The sequence below is a fragment of the Mobula hypostoma genome, chromosome X2, assembly GCF_963921235.1.
Source record: "Mobula hypostoma chromosome X2, sMobHyp1.1, whole genome shotgun sequence".
Lineage (NCBI taxonomy): Eukaryota > Metazoa > Chordata > Chondrichthyes > Myliobatiformes > Myliobatidae > Mobula > Mobula hypostoma.
Genome location: NC_086129.1, coordinates 41690708 through 41702691, shown reverse-complemented (window position 1 = coordinate 41702691; position 11984 = coordinate 41690708). Strand labels below are relative to the sequence as shown.

Genomic DNA, 11984 nt, shown 5'->3' with positions numbered 1-11984 from the left:
ACATTGATGAACTGAATAGGGTTCAGTACCATGGTTCCTACATCTAGCTTTTCATGGGTCCTAAGACTAGCCTTCAATCCAGATTTGGACCAGTTGCATTTACCTTCCCCAGCTATTATGATGGGGTTTCAGTTCACACCCATTTCATTGCCCAGGACCATGAATTAATATGACCACAATTGTTCTGTCCTCCATATCAATTTGATCACTCCCATTCCTTTATACTTAAGGACACAGAGGAACAAATGAAAATGTACAAGAAGAAATAAGGAACTTGCAAGTTTTTTTGGGGGGGAGGGGGTGATGTGACTGCAGGGAAGGACTGTTGGTCCTTCATTACGAATACCCAGCTTGTGGGCGGCTGCTCTAACTCCAGCGAGGTGCAACAGCTCCGGGGGTCGCTGCCTGCCTCCCTCCCCCTCTGAGCTCCCTTCTCGCGGTCTCCCTCACACAGCCCGTGTGGCATGGTGATTCTGGCGCCGGGACACGGAGCGAATCCCTGAAAAACCTCAAGGCTGGCAGAGCGAGACCCTCGTTCTCTCCGCCCCACAGCCGTGCCCTCTCCTCCTCACGCACAGTCTGTCCGCCGCTCGTCCGTAAGGGGATTTCCCTCGTTTCGCTTTGATAGGGAGGAGTGTGCAGCGAGGTAAGACTGTTTCCCCCAAAATAAAAGGGGGGAAGAAGAGGGGAATCAGTTCCTTTGATTAATCTCCGCGAATTGTGAAACGTGTTGAACGTGTGTATCAGAATGGGTTTCGGCGACGAGGAATCTTCTGTATTTGTGTTCAGCCTGGATTGTAAATGAGCGGCTGTGGACGCTCGTTTATATGTCGATTGTGATTTTTATCCCACTGTTAATGTGAAATACAGGGAATAGACCCCAGGGTGGGGTGGGTTGATTTTGTGGGAGCTCGCGGGACAGTCGGATTGTAAATGCTTCAGCGATCTCGGTGGGGGCGGGGGGAGGAGGTGACAATCTGCTTCCAACTTCCATCTTGTTGCCCCTTTCTCCTCACCCCCCCCCCCACGGGCGCATGTGGCTGGCCGTTCAGTTTTGCCCCCACTTCCTCCCGTGAAGGGTGTTGACCTTCCGTGGCGGTAAACAACAGGGGAGTCTTGGCTTGGACACGATGAAATTTGTGCGAAAAAAAATAATACACATCGAATATGATTTATATGGTTGGAATATGTATTTATCTGTAGCACTTTCGGAAGAAAACCACTGTCTAGAAACGTCTTTCCGTGAACGTGACCGGGAGTTAAATGTATTTTGAGAATGGAACTGCCATTTACTTACAAACAAACGTAACTGGCCTTGTGTTTGGAGAGACTGTCAAGCCATCTAATTCCCCCACCCACCCATCCCCTGACAACCTGTTCCTTGTTGTGAATCCTTCTCATTCCATCCAGCTCCTGTTGAGCGCTGCTTTGGAGCTGGTTTGAAGTGGATTTTTCCCCTCTTATCACGGTTCCTTGACAGGCGAGGGCGAAACTTGTCACGTTGCGTTCACGCCCAGTGTTGGGGGTGGAAGATGCCTTTTTATTACCGGGTTTAATCGGGACTAGGAATAAGAGGTATCTTTACTTTGCCTTGAGCATTCCTTTGCGTCAGACGTTCTGTAGGATTTATTCACGTTTTTCTCTCCCGGAGTTGCAAATTGCAGTAACGATCAGATTAAAATGCAAGGGTGCGGTAGAAATAAATGAAAAGTTATCCTGGTTATCAGCAACGGATCAATATTAAAATCCGTTTAAATGTTATTCCAACAGGCAACAGTTTTTTTTTTACTTTGTCACGGACGGCAGGATCCACGCCTGTTCTCCTCTGACGGGGAACGATAAACTTGTCCGAATCTAGACTTTCCGATTAATAGACTACCACTTTCGCTTATTTCCCCACTAACTCAATGCCTCCCACTTCCCCACACACCCAGCACCACACCCTTCAGCACATCCCCATCGTCACACCTCAGTCCTCACACCACACTACAACGTTCCACCAGACCATTGCTCTCCTGCCCCTTCATTCACAACCAGCCACTCCCATGCCCATCTCCCTCCCTCCTCCTTAGGCTTTTATCCACCCCTGCCACTCTAACCCCCTACTTGCCCCACCCCCAACCCAACTCAGTCTATATCTTAGATCCTCCCGGCAATCCCATTTATCAATTCCATAATTCACACTGTGAAGCCCCTTCTCCATCCCACACTGATGATGTTTTATGCTGTGCCAGAAATTATGCATTAAGATGAATGCCTGGCAAACCAAGAAGAAGAGGTTTAACATAAACACAAGAGATTCTGCAAATGCTGGAAATCCAGAGTAATGCACAAAAAAAAAATCTGGAGGTCAGGCAAGATCTATGGAAAGAGGTGACGTTTCTGGCGAGACCCTTCATCAGGACTTACAACCTGACCTACTGAGTTCATTCAGCATTTTGTGTGTGCTACAGAAGAGGTTTAAGTACAAATCGCGAGGGCACTGATTGTTCAGCACTGATGCTGTGAACTCTGCGCAAATGTGAAATTAGCAGCTAGAATGTGCTGCCAAGGAGCTTGGTTGAGGTTGGACAGTGGACTTGGATAAAACTAGGATAATACGGACAAAATTGTATTGCAGGTCCTTATCTGGTTTGAAATTATCCTGTGATGTTGAGTGGAAAGTGATCTCTCCCTTTACCATACTTTATTTCAAAATAATCAGGAGTGCTACATAATATTCTATTTTTACCAGGATCAAGTTCTGGACCCTCTGGGTTTCTGTTACCAGCTAAGTCAGAACATTTCCAAACACTGCACTGACAGTTCTCTAAATAGTACCAGAGAGTCATTTACCATAGGTGCTCTGAATGTTGGTATATATTTCCCAATTTCTTTGTTTGTGTCTCCATTACCACACATGATTCCACAGATGAGAGGACATAAAGACATATTCATTGTTGGGTTGTATATTGGGCTTCCTTATTCTCGTTCCTGTCTGTATTTTTTTTCGAGATACAGTGTGGTAACAGGCCATCCAGCTCAATGAGCCGTAACCACCCAATTACACCCAGTAACCTACCAACCCTTATGTCTTTGGAATGTGGGAGAAAATCAGATTACTCGGAGGAAACCCACGCAGTCAGGGGGAGAATGTACAAACTCCTTATGGACAGCGACGGAACTGAACCAGGGTCTAAAGCATTATGCTAACCACTGCTTCTGCATCTTCCCTGCAGTAAGATTCAGATAAAAGCACAAAGTACAGAGGCCTGCAGGGAAGAATCTCCAAATTTCATTGCAATGCAGTACAGTTCCAACTTGCTTTAAACTTTAAATCTAATGAGGAAGGAGAGTTCACTCATCGGCTTCACTAAGCTAAAGGAAATCACTTTCAAAAGCACTCCATTGTAATTGAGCATTTGGAAGAAGAGAGAACAGAGGGCAGAGATGCTCAGGAAGGGAATTCTGGAACTGAAGTCATTACAGCCAGTGGTGGATCCTGAACTGGAGGAGCCCAGTGACCCTAGTTTGTTAAAGGACTGGAGAAGGCTATGGAGTTAGGAAGGAGCAATGCCCATAAGGCTTTGAAGCAGAGAATTTTAAAACCTTAATGAAATGGGAGGACAGTTAGCGAATGGGTGACGAATGAACAGTTCTGGGTGGGAATTATGATGGAGGCACCAAAATTCCAGGAAGACTGGTTCATGGAGCTTGGCGTGTTCTCCACTCACATAGATCTGAAATATTTCTATGGGTTTGGTAGCTCCTGATATTACTCATGACTGACTTGGAGAAACAATTGAAGTTCCCACAACACATTGTCAAGGCCACCTTGAGACCAAACATCCTCCTGGTCTCAGAGGCAGCAAAAACACATCATCCTGCTGGAGCGGACAGTGCTGTGGGAGGAGCATCTGGAGGAGAGCCATGAGAGGAAGCTTGTCACGTACGAGGAACTGGTCAGCAGAGGCAGGGATGGAAGGTAAAGTGCATGCCCGTTGAAGTGGGCTGCCGGTCTTCGCTGAACAGTCTCTTCCCAGAGCCCTCAGCATATTGGGTGTCGCTGGTACAAGGAGGCAGAGAGTCATCGGCAACATCACTGAGGCAGCAGAGAAAGCCCCAAGATGGCTCTGGATGAAGGGAGCAAGTCTAGGGGGATCTGCAGCACATGCTACCTGAACACAAGTCATCAGCCACGGCTGGATCGTCTGGGTGAGGATGTCTGATGTTGAAAGACCCAAATCACCCAATGACCCCAGGTTAATGTGTTCAGAGCATCGTGAGATGTATTTTTCAAATGAATGCTTAGATAAAACTCCGATGGCGCACATGCATGGCTGGAAGTGGATGTTGATTAAAGAACCCTATCAATAGCCACTCATGAGAAATAGTGAGATTAACATAGGCAGGAGCTGGTTGATTAAACTACTAATGGTTAAAGCTGCAATATTTAAAAGTTAAATATTTTCTCGCAAAGTGATCTATTAACTACTACCGATCTAAAACGCTAGCACCAAATATGAGCAATTACCAGCAAAAAATCTCATTTCAAGAATGAATTGTTGTTGGAGACTTTTAAAACACCAGATTATATATATTTTTTTAAAATACTTCTTACATGTCATTGTTAACATGAAAGTGCATAATTTCAAAGTGATTAGAGGAAAGTATGGGGGGGTATGTCAGAGAGTGGTGGGAGCATGAGATGGTGGTAGAGGCAGATACATCAGGGGCATTTAAGAAACTCTTAGATCAGTGCATGGATGATAGAAAGATGGAGAGCAATGTGGGAGGGAAGGGTTGGATTGATCTTGGAATAGGTCAAAATGTCAACACTACATCAAGGGCTGAAGGGCCTGTACTGTGCTATAGTGTTCTGTGTTCTAATTTGGACACTCTTTAACTCTGCTGGCTGCGATGTCAGCAGCCTTAGACCTGACCTCTCGAGCTTCCTCCCAGAAATCCCTGCTCCTCCCACCCACCTTAACATGCTTATCCCTCTCAAAGCATTTGATCATAAAACCTTCTTTTGCAGCTCAGTATCACATTTTGTTTGGCGCTTCTAGAAACCCCCAAGGACATTTTTTTTCCTCTAAAATACACGTATTGGTTGAAGCAGAATTTTCTACTCCAGGTACACTCCAGTTCCTAATTGTCCGTTAGGCACCAGCTTGCCATAACAGGCCATGGTTTGACTTCTTAATCCAAAGATTTGTGCACAAAATCAAGAATTCTCTGCAGTGCAAAAAGAAATTATGAATTTATGATGATCAGATAATTTGCTCCTATGCATAGATCCTTATCAATGGTTTAGTGCGCAAATGAATTTGAGTATTGACTTTATGTTGTCTGTGCATTTATTCCTTTCTCTTTCTTTCCTGTTTATCAAAACCAGAAAATCCACAGATGGCCAGCCAAATCCTGAAAGGGAACAGTTGTTAATGTTTCATGCTGGACTCTTCTGCATAGGTGGTCTGTTTATCCAGGATGTTTTATGCTATCAGTTTTTTTTCTAATTTACATTTGTTGCAACGCAGACTGATAGATCAAGTATGCAACGGCCAGTGTCTGGGTGTGAGACACCATTTGTATTCTGTTAGTGTGATGGTTCTATTTACTTCAAGACCTTTGCTGCAGACTGAATCTATAATGGAATCATCTGAAATAAAACAGTCATCGTCCATCTGTCATGGGTGGTTTGAGGTACCATAACCAAATGCCCATTAAATCAAACGGTATTTTGTAGAACCAATCACCAGCTTGCTTGAGGGTTACACTCAGGACTCCCACACCAGTGGGAGAACTGAATGGCTCTGGATCTACACCATTCAGCCACATTCAAAGTTCAAAGTAAGCCTATTATCAAAGTATATATACAGTATGTCACCATATACAGCCCTGAGATTCAGTTTTCTACAGGCATTCACAATTAAATACGAAGAGATAAAATAGAACCAATGAAAAAAACTACACACAAACAAAGATGGACAAACAACTAATGAGCAAAAGACAACAAAAATTGGGCAAATACAAAAAAAACATAATAATAGATAAATTAGTAATAAATAATATCAGAATCAGATTTATTATCACCAGCATGTGATATGAAATTTGTTAATTTAGCAGCAGCAGTTCAATGCAATATGTAATCTAGCAGAGAGAGAGAAATAATAATAATAAATAAAATAAAACATAAATAAACAAGTAACTCAATGATGTATATTGAATAGATTTTTTTAAATGTGCAAAAACAGAAATATTGTATGTTTAAAAAAAAGTGAGGTAGTGTCCAAAGCTTCAATGTCCACTTAAGAATTGGATGGCAGAGGGGAACAAGCCGTTCCTGAATCGCTGAGTGTGTGCCCCCAGGCCTTTGTATCTCCCACCTGATGGCAACAGTGAGAAATATCAAGAACATGAGTTGTAGGGTTCTTGAAAGTAGGTTGTGCAATCAGTTGGGATCTCTTATGTTCGAGTGAGTGAAATTATCCACTTCACTCCTCTCCTGTCTGACCAAATAGAGGCTATAGGGAAAATGTCAGAAGCAAACAGCGGCTCCAACCAGATCAACTGAAGAGATATTGGGATTATAAACACAGAAACATAGAAAACCTACAGCACAATACAGGTTCTTTGGCCCTCAAAGCTGTGCCGAACATGTCCTTACCTGAGAAATTACCTAGGGTTACCCATAGCCCTCTATTTTTCTAAGCTCCATATAGCTATCCAGAATTCTCTTAAATGACCCTATCATATCCGCTTCTACCACCGTCACTGGCAGCCCATTCCACACATTCACCACTTACTGCGTAATAAATAAATAAATAAACAACCAACCAACCAATCAACCAACCCCTGACATCTCCTCTGTACCTACTTCCAAGCACCTTAAAACTGTGCCCTGTCGAGTTAGACATTTCAGCCCTGGGAAAAGGCCTCTGACTATCCACTCGACCAATGCCTCTCATCATTTTATACACCTCTATCAGGTCACCGCTCATCCTCCGTCGCTCAAAGGAGAAAAGGCCGAGTTCACTCAACCTATTCTCACAAGGCATGACCTCCAAACTAGGTAACATCCTTGTAAATCTCCTCGGCACCCTTTCTATAATGAAGCAACCAGAACTGAGCACAGTACTCCAAGTGGGGTCTGACCAGGGTCCTATACAGCTGCAACATTACCTCTCGGCTCCTAAACTCAATTGCACGATTGATGAAGGCCAATGCACCATATGCCTTCTTAACCACAGAGTCAACCTGCGCAGCAGCTTTGAGTGTCCTATGGACTTGGCCTCCAAGATCCCTCTGATCCTCCACACTATCAAGAGTCTTACCATTAACACTATACTCTGCCATCCTAGTTGACCTACCAAAATGAACCACCTCACACTTATCTGGGTTGAACTCCATCTGCCATTTTTCATCAGCAAATTTAACCCAACCCTCCACTTCCTCATCCAAGTCATTTATAAAAATCACCAAGTGTAGGGGTCCTAGAACAGATCCCTGAGGCACACCACTGGTCACCGGCCTCCATGTAGAATGTGACCCATCTACAACCACTCTTTGCCTTCTGTGGGCAAGCCAATTCTGGATCCACAAAGCAGTCCCCTTGGATCCCATGCCTCCTTACCTTCTCAATAAGCCTTGCATGGGGTACCTTATCAAACGCCTTGCTGAAATCCGTGTACACTACATCTACTGCCCTACCTTCATCAATGTGTTCGTCCCATCCTCAAAAAATTCAATCAGGTTCATAAGGCACAACCTGCCTTTGACAAAGTCATGCTGACTATTCCTAATCATATTATATGTCTCCAAATGTTCATAAATCCTGCCTCTCAGGATCTTTTCCATCAACTTGCCAACCACTGAAGTAAGACTCACTGGTCTATAATTTCCTGAGCTATCTCTACTCCCTTTCTTGAATAAGGGAACAACATCCCTAACCTTCCAATCTTCCGGAACCTCTCCCATCCCCATTGATGATGCAAAGATCATCACCAGAGTCTCAGCAATCTCCACCCTTGCCTCCCACAGTAGCCTGGGGTACATCTCGTCTGGTCCCAGTGACTTATCCAACTTGATGCTTTCCAAAAGCTCCAGCACATCCACTTTCTTAATATCTACACACTCAAGCTTATCAGTCTGCTGTAAGTCATCATCCCTACAATCACCAAGATCCTTCTCCACAGTGAATACTGAAGCAAAGTACCACATTAAGTACCTCTGCTATCTCCTCTGGTTCCATACACACTTTTCCACTGTCACACTTGATTGGTTCTATTCTCTCTCATCTTTTAATGCTATGGTAAAGGAGATAGAATTGTGATCACTATCTCCAAAATGCTCTCCCACTGAGAGATCTGACACCTGACCAGGTTCATTTCCAAATACCAGAGCAAGTAAAGCCTCTCCTCTTGTAGGCTTATCCACATATTGTTTCAAGAACCCTTCCCGAATACACCTAACAAACTCCACGCATCTAAACCCCTTGCTCTAGGGAGATGCCAATCGATATTTGGGAAATTAAAATCTCCCATCATGACAATCATGTTATTATTACACCTTTCCAGAATCTGTCTCCCTATCTGCTCCTCGATGTCCCTGTTACTATTGGGTGGTCTATAAAAAACACCTAGAAGAGTTATTGACCCCTTCCTGTTCCTAACTTCCACCCACAGAGACTCCGTAGACAATCCCTCCATGACTTCCTCCTTTCCTGCAGCCGTGACACTATCTCTGATCAACAGTACCACGCCCCCACCTCTTTTGCCTCCCTTCCTATCCTTTCTGAAACATCTAAACCCTGGCACTTGAAGTAACCATTCTTGCCCCTGAGCCATCCAAGTCTCTGTAATCGCCACAACATCATAATTCCAAGTACTCTAAGCTCATCCACTTTGTTCATAATATTCCTTGCATTAAAATAGACACATCTCAAACCATCAGTCTGAGCGCATCCCTTCTCTACACCTGCCTAACCTCCTTCTCGCACTGTCTATTATTGCAATGATATGCAATAAGCAGGAGACAGTGTGAGTACAGTATTTAGTCATTCATTCAGGTGCCTTGCCGTTCGGCGTGGGCGATCATGTCTCTCCATCCATCACGGTCCTTGACCTTCCGAATTGTAGTTGTTGCCTCCCCTGTTTCTAACCATGATGTTATTCCATCTATCGTTTTCATTCTGTCTGTCTCTGCTTCTTTTTCCTTCCAGCTTTCCAGTTGTAAATAAATGTTCTAATGTCTCTCTTCGCATGATGTGTCCAAAGAATTTTGATTGCTGTTTTCTGATTTTTTTAAGTAATGTACGTTTTGTTTTCGTTCTCTGTAGAACTTCTTTGTTGGTTATCCTGTCAGTATATGATATGCATAGCATTCTTCTGAGGAACCACATCTCTGCTGCCTTGATTCTTTTTCCCATTGCATTTGTGATGGTCCATGACTCGCAGCCATACATCAATATAGGAAGAATGTAGCAGCTGAGAGTTCTAAGGCAGATGTCAATTGCTATTTTCTTGTTCGTTAGAATGTTTCTCATTTCTGTAAATGCTGTTCTTGCCATGGCTATTCTTGCTTTTATGTCTGTTTCGCATTTGCCATCAGATGATCCAAGGTACTTGAAGTTGTGAACTTGTTTCAGGATTTCATTTCCCAATATGATCCTACAGTTTGGGATATCAGGTTTCTTTGATATTACCATTACTTCAGTTTTTCTTTTTGTTTAAGGTTAGGCCAAGTCGTTGGCTCTCTGTGTTAATGGTAGGTACTAGTTTCTGTAAATTTACTTCACTGTTTGCTATCAGTACTGTATCATCTGCATAGCGGAAGTTGTTGATATTGTATCCTCCTATACTTATTCCAAGTAGGTCTTGTATGGTTCTCATGATGTTTTCACTGTACAGGGAGAACAGGTCTGGTGATAGAACACAACCCTGTCTGACTCCTCGCTTTATTCACAAATCTCGTTGTCTATCCGTATGGCTGTACTTTGTTGCCAGTAGAGGTTTAGTATTTAGTATTGTGAATCAAATGCAAATTAAGTGGAATTAAGTCAAATTAAATGCAAATTTATGCTCACTTTGACTGTCAAAACATGCAGGAACCTTCATGACTCCCGCTGCCCCCAGTGACCTTGTGATTTCAGTCTCTGAGGCCAAAATGAGACCATCCTTCAGATCTGGCCGAGTACTAAAGATTTGTGCTGATCAACTGCCTGGAATGTTTACTGATATCTTTAACCTCTCGCTTCGGCAGCCTGAGGTATCCACCTGCCTCAGGCAGGCTATAATTATACCAGTGCCTAAGAAGAACTTGGTAACCTGCCACAGTGACTATCGTTCAGTAGCACTTACATTCACTGTGACGAAGTGCTTTGAGAAGTTGGTGATGAAACATATCAACTCATGCCTGAGAAGTGACTTGGATCCACTCCAATTTGCCTACCAGAGCAACAGGTCAACAGCAGATGCCATTTCATTGGCTTTTCACTAAATCCTGGAACATCAGGACGGTGAAGGTACATACAAGGGGTGATTCATAAGTTCGTGGCCTAAGGTAGAAGGAGTTAATTTTAGAAAACCTAGCACATGTATTTTTCGACCTAGTCCCCTCCTACATTTACACAGTTATACAGCTCTAGTTACATGCACATGCAGTTCAACTCTTTGAGTGATTATGCAGAAAGTTTGAAGTTAATAACTCACCACCTTTATTTTCATTTTTAAAATCTTTTATTAATTACTGTATTATTAAAGATCAACAAAAGTACATTAAGGTAATCAAGTCAATATGTCAATATGTACAATGAAGAATTAAATTAGCAAATAACTGATTAACAAAGCTAAGCAATATATCAATAATAAGAAAAAAAAATAAAGTGTTAAGAATATTTTTTGAAAGAAAAAAAGAACCCCTGCTAACTAAGAGGAAAAAAAAAACCCTACTAACTAAAAAAAAAGGGGGGGAAACCCATTGGGAGCACAACCCCGGAGCTATACGTCATACAAGCTTCCATAAAAGAAAAACATCAATCCGCCAACTCAAATCCATTTAAACAAAAATCTGAAGGAAACCATGTTAATTAACTCAAATCAGATGATAGTAGCAGGCAAATGAACCCCACCTTTTCTCAAAATCAAATCGATGATGAAAAGTTCGACTTCTAATTTTCTCCAAACAAAGACATAGCATCACCTGAGAGAACCATTGTATCAAAGTAGGAGCAGAAGCATCTTTCCATTTCAACAAAATAGCCCTTCTGGCCAATAATGTAACAAATGCAATTACATGTTGGTCTGATAGAGAAATACCATGAATATATTGAGGGATTATACCAAACAAAACTGTCAATTTATTAGGTTGTGAATTAATTTTTAAAACTTTAGAAATTATAGAGAAAATAGATTTCCAAAAATGTTTCAATACAGAACACGACCAAAACATATATGTCAATGTAGCTGTCTCGGCTTTACATCTATCACAATGACTATCAACATTAGGAAACATTTTAGACAGTCTCTCCTTTATCAAATAGTAACGATGTACAATTTTAAATTGAATTAAAGAGTGACTGGCACAAATCGAAGAAGAGTTAACCAACTTCAAAATCCGCAACCAATCCTCTGTTATCAAGGTCATGTTAAGCTCTCTCTCCCAATCTTGCTTAATCCTAAGTGAAGGGTAATTGTGCTGTTGTAATAATAAATTATAAATTTTCCCAAGAAAACCTTTCACTAAAAGGTTCATTTTTAAAATAGTATCTAACAGGTCAGAATCCTGTATATATGGAAAATTACAAACTTATCAATCACCCCTGCTGTGGACCACTTTCTGGAGATCCAAGACACCGACTTCTACAAGGAAGGGATCTATCTGCCCCATGACCATTGGACTAAGTGTGTAAATGTAGGGGGGAACTATGTTGAAAAATAAATGTGCTAGGTTTTCTAAAATTGACTCCTACCTTAGGCCACGAACTTATGAATCACCCCTCGTAC

The 11984-nt window shown here is 42.4% G+C and overlaps 1 protein-coding gene across 2 annotated transcripts in view; it reads left to right on the top strand.

Moving 5' to 3' along the window:
- Positions 1 to 335: 335 nt before the first annotated feature.
- The window catches only part of fxyd6 (FXYD domain containing ion transport regulator 6), a 59176-nt gene continuing 47527 nt past the window's right edge, over positions 336 to 11984 (top strand). The window contains exon 1 of one of the 2 annotated variants that reach the window (XM_063038759.1): positions 336 to 646. The gene's annotated coding sequence lies outside the window, so the exon portion shown is untranslated. The remainder of the gene's footprint in view (positions 647 to 11984) is intronic. The other variant, XM_063038758.1, reaches the window with a different exon arrangement.